The sequence below is a fragment of the Mustela nivalis genome (genome assembly GCF_964662115.1).
Source record: "Mustela nivalis genome assembly, chromosome: 5".
Taxonomy (NCBI): domain Eukaryota; kingdom Metazoa; phylum Chordata; class Mammalia; order Carnivora; family Mustelidae; genus Mustela; species Mustela nivalis.
Genome location: NC_139024.1, coordinates 83,252,415 through 83,276,164, shown reverse-complemented (window position 1 = coordinate 83,276,164; position 23,750 = coordinate 83,252,415). Strand labels below are relative to the sequence as shown.

Genomic DNA, 23,750 nt, shown 5'->3' with positions numbered 1-23,750 from the left:
CTGTTTGCCTTCCCAGGCAGATCCTCTAGGGGTGGCAGATGAGGGATTTAGGGAGTCTCAAGACAACGATGGCTGAAGACTAATAGTGTGCGTCCCCGCTCTAGTCTCACAAGGCATGCCTTGACTGGTACCAGGAACAAAAAATAAAACATGGGCTGACTTCAGGCGCTAATCCCTCATCTCGGGTGGCGGGGAGGGGAAAGAGGGTGGCGGGGAGCAGAGGATGGGAGACAGGAGACCAGTGTGCAGAAGAATTGGAGAGGGAAGCAGAGTTCCAAGAATCAGCTCAGCTAAGATACCTGATGCCAGGAAGCTTAAGATGGTCAGATACAAGGCTGTGCGCCCCTCTACACTAGGGCTCCTCAAAGCATTGTCATCTACCAGCCTCCCCACCTCAGCTTCCCAGTGTCTCTAGAACCCATTCCACTCCACTGAGTCTGTTGTTGGTAAAGTGGCCTCCACACTGCCCAGTCCTGAGTTCAGCTTTCTCTTGCTGGACTGCTCCATGGCTTTTGACCTCCCTGACCTGCAAACAGCACTCTTTCTTTTGGTCTGTGGGACACCAGGGGGGTCACTCTCCATTCACCAACTGCCTCCTTAGCCCTTCTCATCTCCCTGACCTCCAGACATTGGAAATGCTGCCTGTCATCCCTCTCATGTCCCTCCTAACTGCTTTCCTCCCTCCTCCTGCTGCAGCCACACTGGCCTCCTTGAAGGTCCTCCTCCACACCCAGCACACAGCAGCCTCAGGGCCTTAGCACCTGCTGTTCCTTCAGACTAGTATGTTCTCACTCTGGATACCCACTGGCTTCCTCTCTTGTTTCTTTCAGATGTCTGCTCAAAAGTCATTGGAGAGGTTCTCCCTACCAACTTACATGAACTGAGCCGTCCCCCACGTCATCCCCCTGTAACCTGCTTTATTTTTTTTTCATAACACATATTATCACCTGACTTACTATAGATAGTTACCTCCTCTACCCCCCCCCAAATATGAGCACCGTATTTTCCTCATTGCTGTTTTCCCAGCACCTAGAACAACACCTGGCACATAGCATGTGCTCGATCAATATTTGTGAGACGAATGGACTCAGACCCACAGCAGAATAGAACGAGCGACTATCGACCCTGTTCCACCTGGTGGTTATGGTCTACAGGCAAAGTCCTACTGCTCTTTGGCCTCCTCTTCCTTCTCCTTTCTTCTCTTACTTCTGGAGCCTGCAGAAAGTTACAGGTGGGAAATATTCACAAGGGATACAATTTCAGCTTCCTTGTCCCTCTCCTCCTTCCCTCTTTTGCTTTGCACTGGCTGCTGACACTAGAAATACCACCTCGTCTTCCAGCTGCACCTCACCAAGCCTAAAACAAGCCTTTCAGGCAGTGCAGGTATTGCTGGGAAGGACCTATTCCGAGAGTTGTCACCGCCGCCCCCTCCTGCCCCAGCGCCGTGAAGATCTCCAGCCTTCCATCCTCCCTTGCTTCTCTAGGTTCACTGAGTGTCTGCTGTGTCACAGGCCCTGAGCGAGGAACTGGGGAATATCCTAGAAAGTAAGACACAGCCTGCATTTCAAAAAGCTCCCAGCCTAGGGAGTACTGAGTCACTCAGGGCCATGTAGACCCATATGGTGGGTGCTGAGGGAAGCACTAGGGGCCATAGGAGCAGTCCTAACTCTTGGAGATTGGAGAGTCAGGGAAGTCTTCCTGGAGGAGGAGACACCTAAGCTGTAGCTGGAAGAGCTGTGAGAAGAGAGGAAAAAAAAAAACCCAGAAGGGTGGCAGCCTGAGAAGGTACAGATATACCCCTGGGATAGTAGAGCTACCTCAGGGTGAAGGAAGCAGATCTGCATGGGGGATGATAGTGTCAAGAGGAAGCAAGCAGACACAAACTTCCCCAGAGAGAAGAGGGTCTCCCCTTTTCCCACGGTCCCTGCTGGCTGTTCCCAGAGGCGTTTGCTCTTAAGCACACAACCACTAAATATTTCTAAGCATCTTTCCCACCCCACTGCTGTCACCTCTAACTCTGAGTTTCTCCTAGCAGCCATGGCTCATGGAGGGCAGACTTCATTCTGGATTCACATCTCCCCGCTGGTTTCGAGACATGTCAGATGTTTCCATCTGCTTTTCTTCTTTCTTCCTCAGGGCCTAGGTGCCCATTAGCCCTGCCTCATTTCCCTCACAACTATCCACATCAATTGCTACTCTCCTCAGCCCTTGAAGACCTCACTCGCTCTCTCTCTCTCTCTCTTTTTTTTTTTTTTTTTTTTTAATTTATTTGTCAGAGGGACGCCTGGGTGGCTCAGTCGTTAAGCCTCTGCCTTCCATTGAGGTCATGATCTCAGGGTCCAGGAATGGAGCCCCACATCAGCCTCTCTGCTCAGCAGGAAGCTTGCTTCTCCCTCTCCCACTCCCCCTGCCTGTGTTCCCTCTCTCTCTGTCAAATAAATAAATAAAATCTTAAAATAAAATAATTAAAAGTTTAAAAAAAAATTAATATTTATTTGTCAGAGAAAGAGCTACCATGAGCAGAGGTGGGGCAGAGGGAGAAGCAGACTCCCTGCTGAGCAGAGAGCCCAATGCGGAATTGAGTCCCGCATGACCCTGGGTCATGACCTGAGCTGAAGGCAGAGGCTTAACTCACTGAGCCACCCAGGCAGCCCTCAAAGCCCTTTCTTTCCCTTTCTTTGGTGTCTTCCAACCCCTAATCTTCACACATGGCCTGATGCTTTGCTGATTTTCCCAATCCTTTTGCCCACCCGATAAGAGGTTAATAAAGGCCTCTGAGAGCCAGCCCCTGACTCTTGAGACTTTCACCTGGGCAGATTGCTCAGTGAAACCCCCCTCAGCTCGGCAGGGAGACTGCTTCCTCCTCTCTCTGCCTACTTGTGATCTCTTTCTCTGTCAAATAAATTAAAAATATTTTTTAAAAACTGCTTAAATTTGGGGCGCCTGGCTGGTTCGGTCAGAGGAACATGTGACTCTTGATCTTGGGGTTGTGAGTTCCAGCCCTACATGGGGTATAGAGATTACTTCAGTAAATAAAATGTTTTTTAAAATGCTTACAGGGGCGCCTGGGTCGCTCAGCGGGTTAAAGCCTCTGCCTTTAGCTCAGGTCATGATCCCAGAGTCCTGGGGGCCCCGCATCATCAGGGTCTTTGCTCTGCGGGAAGCCTGCTTCCCCCTCTCTCTCTCTGCCTGCTTCTCTGCCTACTTGTGATCTCTGTCTGTCAAATAAATAAATAAAATCTTTTTTAAAAAATGCTTACAGGGGCTTGTGTTCCCTCTCTCACTGTCTCTCTCTGCCAATGAATAAATAAAAATCTTTTTAGAAAATAAAAAATAGGGGCACCGAGGTGGCTCAGTCATTGGGCATCTACCTTTAGCTCAGGTCATGATCCCAGAGTCCTGGAATTGAGCCCTGCATCAGGCTCCCTGCTCAGCAAGAAGCCTGTTTCTCCCTCTCCCACTTCCCTTGCTTGTGTTCCCTCTCCTGCTGTATCTCTCTCTGTCAAATAAATAAATAAAATCTTTTAAAAAATGGCTAAAAAAACAAATAAAAAATTAAAAAAATAAAAACAAAAAATAAATTTAAAAATTTAAAATGCTTACTTTTTTCAATAAATGAATAATGATTTTCTTCCCTAGACATAGGTTTTACAAATGCCTTCTGACCATATTAATTTCGTTTCATAAACAAGGGCTTTCTGTGTATGTATTTTTTGCAGCTGACTGTGTGTGTTTGTGTATCCGCGTTTGTGTATGTGAATATTCGGGTGTGTTTGTGTATGTTGTGGTTTGTGTGCATATTTGTGTGTCTGTGTTTGTGACATGTTGTGTGTTTGTGTATATGTAAAAGGCTGAGTCAAACAATTATCTGGTGATTGTTAGAAACAACTTACTTTTTTTTTTTTTAAGAAGGGGAATGGGAGGGGCAGAGGGAAAGGGAGAGAGAGAATCTTTTTTTTTTTTAAGATTTATTTTATTTATTTATTTGACAGACAGAGATCACAAGTCAACAAGAGGCAGGCAGAGAGAGAAGGGGAAGCAGGCTCCCCACAGAGCAGAGAGCCCGATGTGGGGCTCCATCCCAAGACCCTGGAATCATAACCTGAGCTGAAGGCAGCGGCTTAATCCACTGAGCAACCCAGGTGCCCCAAGAAGAGAGAGAATCTTAAACAGGCTCCACCTCCAGCGAGGAGCCCACTGTGGGGCTCGAGCTCACAACCTTGAGATCATGACCTGAGCCAAAATCAAGAGTCGGAGGTTCAGCCAACTGAGCCACCCAGGCACCCCAGAAATAGCTTAAATGTTAAAGACATAAAAAGATTTGGGGGCACCAGGCTGGCTGAGTCAGTGGACTGTGCAGCTCTTGATCACAGGGTTGTGAGTTTAAGCCCCAAGCTGGGTGTAGAGATTACTTTAAAAGAATAAAAAATAAACAAAAATAAGGATATAAAAAGGTAAAAAAGTGCTCAGGCTTTATGCTTTTCCATGTTTTAAAAAAGATTTTATTTATTTATTTGTTTGTTTGTTTGTTTGACAGAGAGATACATGGTGAGAGAGGGAACATAAGCAGGGGGAGTGGAAGAGGGAGAAGCAGGCTTCCCACCAATCAGGGAGCCTGCTGTGGGGCTCCATCCTAGGACCCTGGGATCAGGACCTGAATCGAAGGCAAAGACTTTGTGCTTTTCTAGAAGTTGCTTCTGCCTCCTACCAAGGTTGCCTTTCCTCTTTAGAAATACATCCCAAGGGATGCCTGGGCAGCTCAGCCTGTTACGTGTCTGCCTTTGTTCCAGGGTTCTGGGATCGAGCCCCACATCTGGCTCCCTGCTTGGTGGGGAGCCTGCTTCTCCCTCTGCCTCTGCTGCTCCCCATGCTTGTGCTCTCTCTCACTCTGACAAATGAATAAGTAAACTTTAAAACTTTTTAAAAAAGGAAAAAAAGAAATACGTCTTAAAAGGGGAAACACTAGAAGGCATCTTCTGTAAAAGATGTTTAGGGGTGTCTGGCTGGCTCAGTCAGTGGAACATGCAAGACTTGATCTCAGGCTTATGATTTCAAGTTGGGTATAGAGATTGCTTAAAAAGAAAACGTATAAACAAATAAATAAATAAATAAATAAGATCTTTTATATAATAATTTTTTTTAAACCCAAAAAACTAGGGGTGCCTGGGTGGCTCAGTTGTTAGGCATCTGCCTTTGGCTCAGGTCATGGTCCCAGGGTCCTGGGATCGAGCCCCCCCATCAGGCTCTCTGTTCAGTGGGGAGCCTGCTTCTCCCTCTCCTGTGTCCCTGGCTCATGTACTCTCTCTCGCTGTGTCTCTCTCTGTCAAGTAAATACATAAAATATTTAAAATAAAATAAAAGGGGATGAGGGGATGTTTGGCTTTTCTCTTGCCCCAACAGCATGATGCTGTTAAGACATAGTCTAGGAATGATGTGGAGACCGGAACTTGAGCTGTCCTGCCTCTCAGAGTTTTAGGGGAAAAAGTGATCCCTTTCAGAGGGATTGGGAGCAAGCAGTTGTAAAAAGTGCCCAAGCCACTAGAAGTCCTCTCAATTCTGCAAGTAGACACTTTGCGACTCCAATCCAAGCATCCCCGGCTCTTTCCATTTTCCTTCCTCAGTCCAGGCTGAGCTCCCGCCCAACCCCACCTCCTCCACCCTCTGATCTGAGGATCTCTTGCATTTTCTGAACTAACTGAGATGATTTTTTTTTAAAGATTTATTAAAAAAAAAAAGATTTATTTAGTTAGTTAGTTAGTTGAGAGAAAGAGAGAGAGAGAGAGAGAGAGAGCGAGAGCATGGGGTGGGGGAAAACAGGCACAGGGAGAAAATGTTCAAGCAGACTCCCTGAGAGCTCAGAGTCTAACAAGGGGCTCAATCCCAAGACCCTGTGATCACAGCCTGAGCCAAAAATAAGAGTGGAATGCTAAACCAGCTGAGCCAGCCAAGTGCCCCTGACTGACATGATTTTATTTATCATTGTATCACCTTGTATAGAAAGTATACTCCTTCCCCACCTGCAGACATCCTGGAACACACCTCAATGCTCCCTAAACACATGCATTCATGCTTTCTCTCTCTCTCTCTCCATTTCTCTCTCTTCCTTTCTTCTTTTATTCATTCATCAAAATGCATGATTTGCCAACTGTATGCTGGGCGTTGTGTCAAGAAGTGTGGCAAAAATAAAAAAGGAGATGCAGTCCCAGCCCTGAAGCAAGAAGGGGGACATGCAAGGAAGTAATTATGATATGATATGATAAATCAGGTAATGGAGATAAGTGCAAAGTGCTATGTTATCTCTATCCTCAGTGGGTCATTCAACAAATGTTTATTTAGCATGTGCTGCACATCCGGCCCTGTTCTAGATATTGGAGATTCAGGGGAGAAGAAAACAAAATTGCTGTTTTCACGAAACTTCTAAGGATGGAAGACAAGTGATATACAAGTGACCTTGTAAGTATATACAGTGATTTCAGGGGTGCCTGGCTGGCTTGGCCAGAAGGTTGTATAACTCTTGATCTCAGGGTTGTGAGTTCAAGCCCCACTTTGTGTGTAGAGATTACTTAAAAATAAAATCTTGGAAAAAAAAATAATAATTTCAGCTAGTGATGGGTACTAAGAAGAAAATGAAACAAGGTGATAGAATAGCCCTTCATCCCAGATAGTGAGACTTTACCAATCCTAGGAATTGCTGTCTCTTATGATTCTTTCCAGAGCAGGCCCGAGACCCAGGGGAGAGGGGCCCCTAGAAGGCCTTTGAATAAGGACTGGGAAGGTCTGTGGGAAGGGCATTCTAACCACAGGGAGCAGCAAATGCAAAGTTCTAAGCCAGGGGAACAAGTGTAGTACCTTCAGAGACCAGTCAGAAGGCCAGTGACTGAAGCATAGCATGTGAGGGCCTGGAGGAATATGGTGGCTCAATTGGTCTTAGGTTCCTTTCAACTGCTCTGATGTGCCTTCCTGTGTCTCAGAGTGGAACCCCAAAACCGATGTTCTGGACTCCCTTGAAGCTATAGTCCTGGAGACTGGACCCAGAGTGTGGTCTTGGGAAGACAAAAGTGAGACAAAGGGATGGCGGAATGGACCAATGGGTGAAGGGGAGAGGGAGGTGCAGACCTGCAGTTGTGGAATGAATAAGTCATGGATAAAAAAGGCGTAGAACAAAGAAGATAATCGATGATGTTGTCAGAGCAATGTATGGTGATTGAGGGTCACTCCACTCATGGTGAGCATAGCGCCCTGGAAAACGTGTAGAATTACTATATTGTACGCCAGAAATTAATATAACATTGTGTGTCAACTATACTCAGATTTCATTAATTAATTAATTAAAGGTGCTGCTGGTCCACAAGGTTATGGAATAACAAAGTGAACTTTGCTATCCCGGTCCCTGGGTTGTAGTTCTGGTGTTTTCTGGAAATCACCAGTTCCAAGGGTCCTCTCCTGATCCCCACTTTCCTGAGCGGGCAGCAGCAGGTACTCCCTTGGCCAGAGGTTAGCAGGGTGACACCAGAGGTTATCCTAGAGGCCCAGCATCAAACCTCTTGTACCTGTCCAAGACTGTGAAGGAACCAGTATCTTATACGCAATTCCTTTCTGCCTCAAACACCAGTGGTGGTCTCTGCTTTCCTGCAGCGGGTCCTGAGTGATCTGGGTGTTTGGGAGACCCAGTGCTCACCCTTGAGAGATCTCTCCATTAACAGACAAGTGTCCATCGGACCCTGCCTCCTGTCTCCCAGCACAGAGCCAATTCCCTGCTTGTAACTAAACATGTCCCTTCACCACCTCAGGATAGTGCAATCTTGGTCAAAGAACTGTTGGCAATCTTTTTATTATTTATTTTTATTTATTTATTTATTTGAGAGAGCAAGAGAGCACAAGCAGGGGGAAGAGCCTAGGGAGAAGGAGAAGCAGGCTCCCCACTGAGCAGGGAGCCCAATGCAGGGCTCCATCCCAGGACCCTGAGATCATGACCCGATTGAGTCAAAGGCAGACACTTAACCGACTGAGCCACCCAGGTACCCAGTTGTTGGCAGTCTTTTTTGTTGTTGTTGTTGTTGGCAGTCTTAATAAACAAGTCCACAAGTTTCCTTTTGTCTACCGTGCTTGTTGAATTGCTTAAAAAAAAAAAAAGTAAGTAGATGTGGCAGGCTTGTTTTCCTCTGGGTGTCTTTCCCTGAGTAGGTTATACTTGGCTAGATGTTCATTGACCTGCCCATTATTATAATTCCCACAGGCTAACCAGATAGGGAAATGATATGTCTCTGAATTTCCAGGTAACTTGCCAGTTAAAGTCCAGCCTTATGGGGTGTTACGCTAGGCAAGCCTGTACAAAAAGCACCGAAGAAGATGCAAAGCTTCCCTCCAGGTTGAGAGTCTAGTAAGGAGTGATGCAAATAGTCACTAGACCAAATAGTGAATGCCGGGAGGTATCTGCTAGGCACGCCTCCAAATGAATGAACTAATTGAAATCTTACGACAATGCTATGACATGAATCATATTGTTTTCCCCATCTTACAGATGAGAAAACTAAGGCCCGGCAAGGGTAAGTCACTCTTCCAGAGTCACACTTAGAGTGCACTGTCAGGATTTGAACCCAGGCAACCTAGCTCCAGAGCCTCTAGGGGCAAAGCTACTGGCATCCGGGCAGTGTGTGAGGCTCCATGAAAGTGTTATGAGAGCAAACCAAAGACAGAAGTCACTCAGCCTAAGAGGGTCAGGGCTGTGTTCCCCTCCTCTGAAAGAAATCTTCCATCTTCCGGTCAATCCGGCACATGTGCATCAGACCGGGTTGTCAGGAAGGGTGCTGGGTTTAGAAAGGTGAACGAGGGGCGCCTGGGTGGCTCAGTTGGTTGGACGACTGCCTTCGGCTCAGGTCATGATCCCGGAGTCCTAGGATCGAGTCCCGCATGGGGATCCCAGCATCATGGGGAGTCTGCTTCTCCCTCTGACCTTCTCATCGCTCATGCTCTCTCTCACTGTCTCTCTCTCAAATAAATAAATAAATAAAAATCTTTAGAAAGGTGAACGAGACCTGTCTTCCTGCCCTTCACAGGCTCATAGGTAGGAGGGGAAGCTGCCAGCTAAGAACATGAATTGTGATGGGGGATAAGAAGGGCTTCCAAGCAGGGGGAAGCAGAGATAGCCCAAGGGTGTACCAACCCCGCAGGGGACTTCCGGGTAAGAAAAGTCTTCTTCCAGTTGGGCTTTGAACAATGAAGATGGTTTGCCAGGCTGATAGTTTGGGTGGGGTTGGCGTGGGCGCAGATTGAGGGAAGGGCAGAAGGCATCCCAGATGGAGGGAACAGCAAGTGCAAAGACAAGGAGGTGGGGAACACGAAGATGTGACTGAGGGTGTGGGAGCTCAGCTGGGCTGAGCCGGTGGTGGCAGCCAGAAGGGAGGCTGCGGAGGGAGGGGCAGGCGTGTCTTGAAGAGACCACCATGCTGTGCCAAGGAGTTTGGGCTTTCTGCTCAGGGGAAACATTGTTCAAAATGAGGGTTGTAACCCATTTGAGTATGTGAAATTGATTTAGTAGTTTAAGACCAGTATTTTTAAAAATGAAAAGAAATTTGACTGAAATAGACAAGAATAAATAGAAACAATACTTTTTGTATTAAAAGTAAGTACTAGGGATCACCTGCGGGGCTCAGTGGGTTAAAGCCTCTGCCTTTGGCTCATGGTCAGGTCATGATCCCAGGGTCCAGGATTGAGCCCCGCGTTGGGCTATCTGCTCAGTAGGGAGCCTGCTTCCCCCTCTTTCTCTCTGCCTGCCTCTCTGCCTACTTGTGATCTCTGTCTGTCAAATAAATAAATAAAATCTTAAAAAAAAAAAAAAAAACAAGGAGTAAGTAGCAGGCCGCCTGGTGGCTCAGTTGGTGAAGCATCTGACTTTTGATTTCGGCTCAGGTCATGATCTCAGGGTGATGAGATCGAGTCCTATGTTGGGCTCCACACTGGATATGAAGACTGCTTGAGACTGTCTCTCCATCTGCCTCTCTCCCCACTCCTCTTTTTCTCTGAAAGTAGAAATAAAAAGACTATACCAAAAAAATTTTTAAAAGTAAGTACCATTTTAGGGGTGCCTGGTTGCCTCAGGTAGTAGATCATGCAACTCTTGGTCTCGGAGTTGTGAGTTTGAGCCTCATGGTGGGGGTAGAATTTACTTTAAAAAAAATAAAGGGGTTGGGGCACCTGGGTGGCTCAGCTGGTTGAGCCACTGCCTTTGGCTCAGGTCATGGTCCCAGAGTCCTGGGATCGAGTCCCATATGGGGCCTCCTCTGCTCTGTGGGGAGCCTGCTTCTCCTTCTCCCTCAGCCTTTCCCCCTGCTTGTGCTCTCTCTCTCTCTCTCTCTGTCAAATAAATAAATAAAATCTTAAAATAATAATAATAATAAAGGGGTTATTTTAAAAATGTTTAAAAAGAGTAAGTACCGTTTCATGAAAATGTTATTTCAATTGTATACAGAGTAGCACATACCCCAAGCTTTCCATCAATCCATTCTCCTTTTGAATTTTAATATCAGATACTCAAGTGTTGACACTTGCTTGCCCAGACTACATTTTCCAGCCTCTTTTGCTGTCAGGTGTGGCCATGTTAGTAAGTTCTGGCCAATGCAGCATGTTCCAAAAAAGAATTGACTTCTTTGTGCCTTTCCCTTTTCCCACTGGCTGGAATACAGACGTGATGGTAGGAACTGGAGCAGTAACCTTGCGCCCAGAGTTAGAAGCTCTGCGTTGAGTGTATTAGGGCCTTGAAAAGTACAACACCCCCAGACTATAAAAGAGAAGTCAAGTTATGTGAAATAGAAGTTAATATCTACCTTATTTAAGGCACACGAACATTTTTATTACATTATCTCAGACCAATCCCTAGTGCACATATATGTGTGCATGTATGCACGTGTTCATATATGTATATGTTTCTATACACACACACACAAGGCCATATTGTAAATTATACTTATTACTTTGGCTTGTGGTAAAAGAGAGAGAGAGAGAGAGAAACCCCCTATCCTTAAAAGCTGTTTTAAGCAAGTGAGAAATGTGATAAGTTTTGTATTCCCAAACTGAAAAGAATCTTAAGGATCACTTAGCCCACTTACTCCCTCTTCTAACTGAAAGGGAAACTTAGGACCCTAGGGGTTAGGTAACTGGTGCAAGGTCCTGGAGCTAAGTGGCAAGAGCTGGTCCTAGAACTATGATCTCTTTGTCCAAGCCTGGGCCCCTCCAGACTTTTTTTTTTTCTTTTAAAGTAAGCTCTACAACCAGTGTGGGCCTTGAACTCATGACCCTGAGATCAAGAGTCACATGCTCTACCCACTGAGCCAGCCAGGGACCCCCCAGATTAGGACCCCTTCCATGTCGCCAGTCAGCCAGGATTTATTTATCTTGCTCTCTCTTTCAATCCTCAAACATTTTTCTGTAACACATTATTCTCTAATTATCTAATTCAATTCAAATCAGAAAATATTTGCTGCCAGGATGCCGTGGTGGTTCAGTCAGATAAGCAGATCCTGGGGTCCTGGGATCGGGCCCCACATCGTGCTCTCTGCTTGGTGGGAAGCTTGCTTCTCCCTCTCCTACTCCTCCTACTTGGGTTCTCTCTCGCTGTCTCTCTCTCTCTCTGTGTCAAATAAATAAATAAATAAAATTAAAAAAAAAAAAAACCCTTATTTGTTGTAAACCTACCATATATTGGGTCGTGAAGACAGGAGCAACCTTCCTGAAAAGCTCCTGAACTGGGATCTTAGATAGACACAAAGTGAGCATGGTTCTGTGTCCATGTGTGGATGAGGTTGCCTCCATGTGTTTCCAAGCTCTGACCCCTGAGGAGGTATAGAAGCAGTGATGCCCCTGTCACAGTGGAGCACATACAGGGCCTAGGCTGTGTTTTAAATACCTTTCCTCAGTGAAAGAAACCAAGGTTCCTTGGAGCAGTGGTTGATTCCAGAGCTGGGAAAGGAAACCCCCAGATGAGCCCGGAGCATCCTCTGGTGACAGAAAGTAAGACAGTGCTCAGGAGGGGCAGCTGGGTGGCTCAGTGGGTTAAGCATCTGCCTTCGGTTCCAGGCATGGTCCCCGGGTCCTGGAATCTAGTCCTGCATCGGGATCCCTGCTCATCAGAGAATCAGCTTCTTTCTTCCTCTGCTCCTCACCCCCCCTCCACACACACTTCTGCTCTCACTTGCTCAGTCTCAAATAAATAAAATCTTAAAAAAGAAAAAAGTGCTCAGGAAAGGATGGCGGGGTGCCTCATGGAAAGGAGCAAGAACCAACCTGAAAGCACTCCCAATGACCAAGGCTAGAGCAGTTCAAGCCATGAAATAACTAACAATGCTATTGGATTTTATAACCCATGGCATAAAATAAATACCCATGAGTACATATTAATATAAATCAATCATCGCTGGGATGCCTGGGTGGCTCAGTCGCTTAAAGTATCTGCCTTCCGCTCAGGTCATGATCCCAGAGTCCTGGGATCGAGTCCCAAATCCGGCTCCCTGCTCAGAGAGAGAGAGCTTACTTCTCCCTCTCCTGCATGTTGCTCCCCCTGCTTATGCTCTCGCTCTCTCTGTCAAATAAATAAATAAAATCTTTAAAATAAAATTAAATTAAAAATACTTTAAAAAATAAATTAATTAGGGGCGCCTGGGTGGCTCAGTGTGTTAAGCCACTGCCTTCGGCTCGGGTCATGATCTCAGGGTCCTGGGATGGAGTCCTGCATCAGGCTCTCTGCTCAGCAGGGAGCCTGCTTCCCTCTCTCTCTCTGCCTGCCTCTTTGTCTACTTGTGATCTCTCTCTGTCAAATAAATAAATAAAATCTTTAAAAATAAATAAATTAATTAATTAATTAAAATAGAATCAAATCAAATCAGATCAATCAACCATTGCAGAAACAAATGACCTCCTTCACCGAGGATGTAGATGACTGGAAATATAAAGATTTCAAAATTTAGGTAGGTGGGGCTTGAATAATGAAATTTTGTGGGAATTGAAACCAAAACTCACTTGCAGTGGACAAGTCCTGGAACAGAAGGGAGAAGTTCTGGCACTAGTCTTATCTCTGTCACTTAAGTCTTGTCACCCTAAACCTTTATAACACAGGGATAAGACCATTTCCCTTGGGGCACCAGGCTGGCTCAGTCAGTGGAGCATGTGACTCTGGATCTCAGGGTCACAACTTTGAGCCCCATGTCATGTGTAGAAATTACTTAAAAAAGAAAAAAAAGAAAAAGAAAATAGGGACACCAGGGTGGCTCAGTTGGTTAAGCGGCTGTCTTCGGCTCCAGTCACAATCACAGGGTCCTGGGATGGAGCCCCAAGTCGGACTCTGCTCAGTGGGGAGCCTGCTTCTCCCTCTGCCTGCCTGTCCCCCAGCTTGTACTCTCTCTCTGTCAAATAAATAAATAAAATCTTAAAAAAAAAAAAGAATAAGAAAATAAACAAAATAAAAGAAGGAAAAAAACCCATTTCCCTTGCCTACCTCGCGTTTTTTTCCAAAGAAATAAAACATAAAAAAGAAAGGTTAGGGGTGCCTGGGTGGCTTAGTGGGTTAAAACCTCTGCCTTCGGCTCAGGTCATGATCCCAGGGTCCTGGGATCGAGCCCCACATTGGGCTCTCTGCTCAGTGGGGAGCCTGCTTCCTCTTCTCTCTGCCTGCCTCTCTACCTGCTTGTGATCTCTCTCTGTCAAATACATAAATAAAATCTTAAAAAAAAAAAAAAAGAAAGGTTACATGCAAAAAAAGAAAACAATACAATAACAAGTCAGTATTTGTGGTATATTTATTTAGTGCTGTGTTTTTCACATTTTGTGCTTTGTATTGGTGACTTCGCTGTTTAAATCTGTCCCAGCTGTGGTGATGCAGTGTCCCTAAGTGACACGCCTCACATAGGAAACACACGTGTTAGATAAGCTTCCCTCAGACGTGACTTATGAGGTTGTTGGCCATGGGTTCAAGGTGAATGAGTTCATATACATATACATATATTTATATATATAAAATCAGATATCTTTTTTTAAGCTTCTTTTTTTTTGAAGATTTTATTTATTTGACAGACAGAGATCACAAGCAGACAGAGAGGCAGGTGAGGGGGCGGGGGAGCAGGCTCCCTGCTGAGCAGAGAGCCCAGGGCTCTATCCCAGGACCCTGAGATCATGACCTCAGTGGAAAACAGAGGCTTAACCCACTGAGCCACCCAGATGCCCAAATCAGATATCTTAAAACAGAAACACACATAGAATGTTGGTTACCAGAGGCTCACAGGAACCTGACTTTGTGTTCACCTAGGAGCGGTGTGGTTCCGTGTTCACAGCGACCTTGCAGAACACAGCTACTATGAAAAATGAGAACTGAAAAAGTATTTAGTAGCACCTTCTGCATGTCTGGCCCACCTTATGACTTCTTTGACATGGTCTCAAATATTCCTTACAACATCCTAGAAAAAAGGGTTCTGTGAATCTAGAGAAGGAGACAAACCATGAGAGACTCTTAATCATAAGAAACAAACTGAGGATTGCTGGAGGGGAGGGGGTGAGGGGATGGGTAACTGTGTGATGGACCCTGGGGAGAGTATGTGTTGTAATGAACACTGGGTTTTATATAAGGATGATGAATCACAGATCTGTACCCCTGAAACAAATAATACATTTATGTTAATTAATTGAATATAATTTTTTTTAAATAGTTTTTGTCTTGAGTTTTATGAGTCATGTAAGTGTTGAAGTTGGCTGCCTCTTCTGCCCTGTACTAGCCCCTGACAGATGTCTGATTAGCTGGGTACTTTTGTGGTCACATTTTTTTCAAGGAGCCCAATAATTTTCCCCGATGACTAGACTCTGTCCTTGCCAATTTCAAAGAGAAAATACTTACTGAAAATACTTACTCACTTGAAATTTGTTCCCAAATTTCCTACTTTTTATGACAAAAAAGGCCAAACATACAGAAAAGTTGAAAAAAGAGTAAAATGAACATTCCTAAACATTTAGAAGACTTGTCATATGAGTAAGTGATCATTCATACAGAGTCTAAGAACAGAGCTAGGAGCAAGGAGTGGAAGGTAGCAGAAAACAAACTTCAGCTTGAAAAAAGGAAGACTGTTCTGTCTTGCAAGGCGGGGGTGGGGGAGGTGGCCTGGGGCTGAGGTAGAATGCATATAGACCGGGACCAGGGACATGGGGGAGTAGATCCCTAGACCAGATAGGACGAAGGTCTAGACAACAGCTCAAGTGTACGAGGCTATACAAGCCACTGTTTTGTCTGAGTTCTAGAATCGGCCCAGCATTGTTTTTATAGTGTTTGTGTGGTATTTTGGCCACCTCGTGTGTTAACTCAGCATTTGAGGTCAGATATGAGTGCCCAACATCCATCTGTAATGCGGTTTCTCTGGGAAGATGGGTTGAATTTCAAACAAACGATACACAAACAAACTTTTGAAACATGACCCAAGAGAAGCTGGAGAATTATCTGTGCTGCTTTTTCCTTGTCCTTAAACTCCTTGCCATATCCCAGATGTCCTCCTCCTGCCACCGTTCTGGGATTTGGGGAAAAGATCTATGTTTGCCTTATTAAATGATGCTTTTCTAAACTTCGGATTCCAACACGGGTTTGATGAAACAGGAAGGAAGAAGACCCAAGATCTGTCCGGCCCCGCACCCTTACCAGAGTCAGATTTTCCCAGCCCGGCTCCAAGATTTTGTCTGAAGTAAATGTCTGCGGTGATAGGTAACTCGGCCTCATGGAGACTGACCTGACACCCTTAGCCTACATTCTCTTCTTTGGCCTCCAGTCTGTATCTGTTCCAAGCAGACAACGTATTTTTGGTCCTTGGTTACAATTTATTTTAGCATTTGATTAGGTATCCTCTTGTCTATTCTCCAGGTGTCCCACGGGCCTTACTCTTGTTTTTCCAGAAGATGGTAAACCTTGACCTTGTGTCTGCCCCTAACATAGTCATGGTTAAGGATCTCTGTTAAAACTGACGGCAGGGGCAGTGTGGTAAATAAGGAAAGGCCTTAAACTTGGAGACAGATTGAATTCTACTCTCAGTCATTTCTCAGCCATGTGACCTTGGTAAATTATTTAATCCCTGAGTCTTGGTTTTCTGATTTCTGAAAGGGAAATGATTATACACTTGTAAAGCATTTGTCACATGCTAGGCTCCCAATAAATGGTCATCCTCACAAATGAGCTCATGCTGTATGACACCGTTTAAATGAAATTCTAGAACAAGGCAAAACTAATCCATAGTGCCAGAAAGTAGATCAGTGGTTGCCTGGGGCTGGTGGGGGTGGGATGGACAGATTGATGCCAAAGGACCAAGGGAAACTTTGAGGGTGGTGGAAGCTTTCTGTACCTTGATTGTGACAGTGTTTACACAGGCGTGTACCTCTGTCAAAATACATCCAATCACGCACCTAAAATTGACACTATTGGGTCGCCTAGGCAGCTCAGTGGGTTAAGCAGGAATTGAGCCCCACATCGGACTCCCTGCTCAGCAGGGGCGTCTGCTTCTCCCTCTTCCTCTGCCCCTGCTCATATTCTCTCTCTCGCTCACTCACTCTCTCAAATAAATACATAAATAATTTTTAAAAATTAAATTAAGGGGGTGCCTGGGTGGCTCAGTGGGTTATAGCCTCTGCCTTCGGCTCAGGTCATAATCCCAGGGTCCTGGGATCGAGCCCCGCATCTGGCTCTCTGCTCAGCAGGGAGCCTGTTCCCCGCCCCCCACCCCTGTGTGTCTCTGCCTACCTGTGATCTCTGTCAAATAAATAAATAAAATCTTTTAAAAATTTAAGTTAAATTAAAAGGGTGTTTTTTAGTATATGTAAGTGATCCCTCAGTAGTTTAAAAAAAAGAAAAGTTCAGAGGTGCCTGGGTGGCTCAGTTGGTCAAGTGTCAAACTCTTGATTTCAGCTCAGGTTGTGATCTCAGGGTCATGGGATCAAGCCCGGAGTCAGGCTCTGCACTCAGCACAGAGTCTGCTTGTTTCTCTTCCTTTGCTTTTCCCCTCACTCATGTTCTCTCTCCCTCTAAAATAAATAAAATCTTAAAAAAAAAAAAGTTCAGGGGCGCCTGGGTGGCTCAGTGGATTGGGCCGCTGCCTTCGGCTCAGGTCATGATCTCAGTGTCCTGGGATCGAGCCCCGCATCGGGCTCTTTGCTCCGCGGGAGCCTGCTTCTCTCTCTCTCTCTGCCTGACTCTCCGCCTACTTGTGATTTCTCTCTCTGTCAAATAAATAAATAAAATCTTTAAAAAAAAAAAAAAAAAAAAAAAAAAGTTCATTCTTTTCTTATCTCCATCAGTGAAAATGTACTAGATCGGGGCACCTGAGTGGCTCAGTCCTTAGGCATCTGGTTGACTCAGGTCATGATCCTGGGGTCCTGGGATGGAGACCTGCGTCAGGCTCCCTGCTCAGTGGGAAGCCTGCTTTTCCCTCTCCCATTCCCCCTGCTTGTATTCCTTCTCTCACTGTCTCTCTCTCTGTGTGTCAAATAAATAAATGAAAAATTTTTTAACTTCCTTGGAAACTTACTTTATTAAAAAAAAAAAAAGTGGGGCCCCTGGGTGGTTCAGCTGTTGGGCATCTGTCTTCAGCTCTGGTTGTGATCCCAGGGTCCTTGGATGGAGACCTGCATCCGGCTCCCTGCACTCCCACTCCCGCTACTTGTGTCCCTCTCTCGTTGTTTCTCTCTCTGCAAATAAATAAAAAAAAATCTTTTTCTAAAAAAATGTGTTAGATTAAGGGACACGTTCCAGGGTGACTGGATGGCTCAGTTGGTTGAGCATCCCACACGTGGTTTTTGGCTCAGGTCATGATCTCATGAGTCATGGGATGGAGCCCTTCCTCGGTCCCCACACCCAGCTGGAAGTTGGCTTGAAAATTCTCTCCCTCTGCCCTTCCCGCACTCGCTCTCTTTCTCTGTCTCTGTGTAAAAAAATAAATTAATTTTAAAAATAGTACACATGGGCGCCTGGGTGGCTCAGTTGGTTGAGTGACTGTCTTCAGCTCAGGTCATGATCCTGGAGTCCAGGGATCGAGTCCTGCATCAGGCTCCCGGCTCTGCAGAGAGTCTGCTTCTCTCTCTGACCTTCTCCTCGCTCATACTCACTGTCTCTCTCTCTCTCAAATAAATAAATAAAATATTTTTTTTAATTGGTACACATTTCAGAGCCAAGTATACATTTTATTTTTCATCTTAGATTATCCATATTACCTTATAATTTTCCCTGGGATTGATGTAAATAAATGAGAATGGGTTTGATATCAAATCTCTTTTTCTTTTCAAATCACTTTCACTTTTTAAAAAAGATTTATATTTATTTACTTGAGAGAGAGAGAGAAAGAGAGCGGGGGAGGGGCAGAGGGAAAGAGAGAAACTTAAGCAGACTCCCTGCTGAGCTCAGAGCCATGGTCTCAGACTCCCCAGAGCTCAATACCACCCTGAGATCACGAACTAAGCCAAAACCAAGAGTTGGAAGCTTAACCGACTAAGCCACACAGACGCCCCTCAAATCTCTCTTTTTAACTGACTTGTATTATGAAGTTGGGAGGACGTGTCACAAGGCCTGTGAAGGCAGACAGACGCTGGCACCAAGACACAGTGAAAGTATACTTAAAGTACCACACATTTTCCCCAAGTCACCAACTGAAAAGGGAAAAGTATTTTTCTGGTGAAATAAAAGCATCGAGGGCTTAGAGAATGGAGTGGCCTGAGGGAGCCTGTCACATGTGTCTACTTACCTTTCTCCCTTGTCCTCCACCTTGTCACAAGGCTCCTCCATTCCTCTTGGGGTGGGGGGGCACACCAGATGTCTTTTAAGAAATTTTCCTGGAATCAGCTCATTGGGCATAACTTTATTATGTGTCCACACGTAGCTGCAAGAAAATCTGAAGAAGTTAGTCTTCCTTCTTAAAGGAGGCCATATTGGGGTGCCTGGCAGGCTCAGTTGGTGGAGCATGTGACTCCAGATCTTGGCATCATGAGTTCAAGCCCCACATTGAGCAGAGAGCCTTCTTTAAATATAATAATAATAAAACTTTAATTAGGAACACCTGGTTGGCTCAGATGGTTGGGCATCTGACTTCAGCTCGGGCCATGATCTCCAGGTCCTGGGATTGAGCCCCACATTGGACTCCAGGCTCAGTGGGAGTCTGCTTCTCCCTCTCCCTCTGCCTCTCCCCCTGCTTGTGCACTCTCTCTCTCCCTCCCTAATGAATAAATAAAATCTTAAAAAAAAAAAATTATTAAAATTTAAAACATAGGGAGACGCCTGGGTGGCTCAGTCGGTTAAGCTGCTGCCTTTAGCCCAGGACGCTGGGATCAAGTCCTGCATCCGGCTCCTTGCTTGGCTCTCTGTCTCTGCCTGCCACTCTGCCTGCTTGTGCACTCTCTCTCTCTCTCTCCCCTCTAATAAATAAATAAATAAAATCTTTAAAAATAAAATAAAATTTTAAAATATAGGAATGCCTGGATGGCTCAGTCAGTTAAGCATCTGCCTTCAGCTCAGGTTATGATCCCAGGGTTCTGGGATTGAGTCCTGCATCGGGGTCCCTTCTCGGCCGGGAACCTACTTCTCTCTCTGCCTGTGCCTCTGCTCCTCCTCCCAACTTGTGCTCTTTCTCTCTCTCTCTCTCTCTCTCTCTAATAAATAAATAAATAATCTTTAAAAGAAACTTTAAAATTAAAAATATATATGTTGGGGTGCCTGGGTGGCTCAGTCAGTTAAGTGTCAGCTTTTGGCTTAGGTCATGATCTCAGGATCCTGCTATCGAGCCTCATGTCTCCCTCCCTGCTCAGTGGAGAGTTTGCTTCTCCCTCTGCCCACCCCTGCCTCCCATGCTCCCTTTGTCTCTCAAATAAATAAATACAATCTTTAAATATATATATTCATATATATATATGTATATATATAGAGAGAGGAAGGCCATATGATGAACTAAACATCAGAGGTTCTATCACCAAGGAAGAAAAAAGGATTGGCCTAAACAATTAATCTCTGTCCAAAGCCTTATCTGGTAACAGAATATTTCATATATAATAGTAGAAAATTGGAAATTACACAAATTAATAATGTATTTCCATATTATGGCCATATAAAAATGATTATATTTATCTGTAGTTCTTGAAATGGAAACTTTTCAATAGTACATTGTTAAAGTGGTAGAGGGAGGAGTTACCAAAAATTGAGCTCTGCCCTGTAGACGTTTATGTAAATAATACCTATGTATATATAGGGGCGTCTAGGTGGCTCAACTCTGCATAGTTGAGTGTCCAACTACTGGCTTCAGCTCTGGTCTGTGATCTCAGGGTCATGACATCCAGCCCCGCACTAGGCTCCATGCTCAGTGTGAAGCCTGCTTAAGACTCTCTCCCTCTGCCCCTCCCCCACCCTCTCTAAATAAATTAAATTTCTAAATAAATTAATTTTATTTAAAATTAAATAAATTTATTTCTAAAATAAATTAATAAATCTAAAATTTTTTAGTTTTAGATAAAATAAATTAATAAAATATTAAATCTCTAAATAAATTAATATTTATTTAAATAATATATAGTTCTCTCTAAAATAAATTAATAAATCTAAAATATGTGTGTATAAATAAAAATAAAATACACGGTTGGATGGATGGATGGATGGATGGATATGTAAGATGTCCCGCTCCTGGGAGCCCACGACTGTGTATCTGGAAGCTATTGATCCCCTGGCCTGGAGCTCAGAGGGAGGTATGTCCTAGATTCTTGGGAATCATCCTAGAGAAGGTGGTCCGTGAGGCTCAGGGACGAGGCATAATCTTGCCTCAACTGTGCTGCAGTCCTCTTCCCTTCGCCTCTCCAGAGCTGCTCCCCACACGTACTTCTCCACCTTGCTCTGCACCCCAAGAGGCTGACCTGTGATGACGGCCCCACAGGAGACTCCCTGCCTTCTGTCACCCCATGGAGCTCAGCCAACTGGAGTGGGAGGCCCTGGTAGGAGACCAGAGGGTGGAAAGAGATAGCAGGCCGGGGCATTTACTTCCCTGGCCTTCCGTGTGGGGTCACCACAGGCGGACTGCTTTTCTGGAAGAAAGGTCACAGCTCCTGTAGGGCAGGCTTTCTACATACTGGTGTGGTTCCAATGCCCGCTCCCTTCTCTACCCTTAGGCCCGAGAGGTAATTCTACCGTCGCTAGCTCCAGGATACAGCAGTGCACCCTTCCCAACACCTGCCCCACACCTTCGTGCATGGCTCTTTTTCACACTCCCTGCACAGGACACAGATGTGCCCCCACCTATTTCCTGCCGGGGTCCTGACCCACACATGGGGATGGAGGGGGGGCGGTGAGGAAGGGAAAGAAAGCAGCAGTTAGTTTCAAGGCAAGAAGGAGAGAAAACTGGGCCGAAGGGGCAGAGAGGTCAAAGGCAAACCAGGGATTACGAAACCAGAGTCAGAGTCTTAAGGAGGAGGGCAGGGCCAAAAGCTTTATGAAGATTGCAAGGATGGATCTCAAAGGTGTATTGGGATGGGCCATGTGGAGGAAGAGCTGGGAAGAATGAAGAGAGTTGGGCGGGTGGTTCTGAAGGAGGGGTCTGAGTGGGAGATCAGGCAGAAGATAAGAGATGAAGAGAAGTTAGAGAAACCTGCGTAGAAGATTCGGGGCAGAGGGAGATCAAGGAGGCAGCCAGGCCACAGAAGGAAGAAACAGGACTCTCAAAAAAAAAAAAAAAAAGAAAGAAAGAAAAGAAACAAACAGCACTCTTGCCCAAGTGGGATAAGCAGGTAGCAACTCCAAGAATGAAAGTGTTTATACAGCAGCACACACGTATCCATACATATACACACCACACACACTGTACTGTACTTACACACCAACATACACACACACACACCACGCTTCAGCACACACACCGAAGATACACATACTTGCACATGTACGCCGCCACACCATGTCGTCATCTCTGTATCACGCCAGACACGCACACCACGTCTACACTGCCCACCCCAACCCCGCCACACACACATCATACACACATCACATCACGTGCACAAGAGCCACTGCGATGTCCAGAGATCTCATGGGAATCCCACACAACATCAGATCTCCACTTGGCTAGGAGACTTGTCTGTTGGCATCGTGTTGAACCCTAGAGCGGGCCGAGGAGGGAAGTCTGGTTCTAGCTACTTATGCGTGAGAAAGGAGCTCTCAGCCCTCTGCCAGGTACAATAGTAGATGCTCCGTGGATAAATCTGGAATGGCTACACAGTCTGTGGCTTTCATCTTTGGGTTTTAGGCAAGAACCGCACCTAGCTGTGTGTGCTGACCGCCTAAGTGATTTTACCCATGGCTCCCCTAAAGAGTGGCCTCCACTGGGGGCACCTAGGTGACTCAGTTAAGTGCCCAGTTCTTGGTATCTGCTCAGGTTTTGATCTCAGGGTCGTGAGTTCAAGCCCCATATTTGGCTCCACACTGGGCAGGGAGCCTACTTAAAAAATAAAACAAAAACAAACAAACAAGCAAGCACAAACACAAAAAGCATACAAACAACAACAACAGAAGAGTGGCCTTCACTGACCACAATCAAAAGGCCTGTCCATAAAATGGAATTTTCTGAAGTGAAAATGAACCACACACGTGAGTCTTTGTAACACTGTGTTGAGTGAAAAGAACAAGTTCCAGATCACTACATACATACATGATACTTACAATAAAGTTCAAGGACACCCAAAACTCAACATTACATAATGTAGGAACATGTGCTCATAACATCGAAAAATTTTTAAAGAGAGGTAAGAGACTGCTAAAGGCAAAATTTAGGAGAGTGAATGCATCAGGGAAAGGCAAGGAAGGGATGAAGAGAGGATCATCTAGATAGATGGATGTCTGCTTCTCGAGTTGGGGGGGCTTCACCCAGTCCAGTGAAATCTAATAATAACAGGAGGCCACGCTTGGACCTCAAGAACATATCATGAACCAAGGATTACGATTAATCCAATTCTGTACATCAGACATCCTGTTAATGATAAATAAAAATAAAGACTGTCCCCTGAGCTTGACCCCAGTTCTGCATATTTTTGCACTTCCTCCCACAGCGCTGCCGAGGGGTCACTGCAACCTTGCTCTTGGCAATGGGGTTACTAACGCAAGGCTGGGCAGGAAGTGAACTGGGGTATGAGGCCATATCTGCTTTAACACTGTTGTCGATAGGTCCTTTGTGGTGAGGGTTTCCAAGAACCAGCAGAGCAGTTGAAGGAGCTGAGCAACATTTACAAGAAATGTGCCCCAGCCCCACCCCGAACCCGCCCTCCTCCCCCCCTCCTCTTTCTCTGCCTTTTACGCCTCCAACTCTTCCTCCCCACTCAGGCTGCAGAGAAGGAGAGCTCACTAGAGCCAACAATGAATATTTCCACACAATTGAACTGCTTACCCGACTCTCTGAAGTCTGGGGAACAACTGCCTTGACCTCCAGATCCTGGGCCCTGAAGGAACCTTGAGATGACTAAGCACACAAACATTATTCTAAGTGGCAGTCTCACAGGATGGTAATGAACATGGATCTCCTGGGTCCAAAATCTGACCTGTCCTTTCCTTTGTGACCTTTGACATGGTACTTCACTGCTCTGCACCTCAGTTTTCCCCATCTGTAAAATGGGGATAAGTAGTAATCTACCTCATGGAGAGTTGTAAGATTAGCATGTGGAACGGTGCCAGGCACACAGTCGATACTGAACGAAGGGTAGCTATTATGCCTAAGTGGTATGAAAAATGT

The 23,750-nt window shown here is 45.4% G+C and overlaps 1 long non-coding RNA gene across 1 annotated transcript; it reads right to left on the bottom strand.

The window, feature by feature from the left end:
- Positions 1-17,512: 17,512 nt before the first annotated feature.
- Positions 17,513-23,462, bottom strand: LOC309865680. The gene is made up of 3 exons (XR_014312235.1): positions 23,409-23,462; positions 18,747-18,881; positions 17,513-17,697 (listed from the first exon to the last, which is right to left on the bottom strand). It is a non-coding gene; the product is annotated as an uncharacterized lncRNA (long non-coding RNA).
- Between the last annotated feature and the right edge of the window lie 288 nt (positions 23,463-23,750).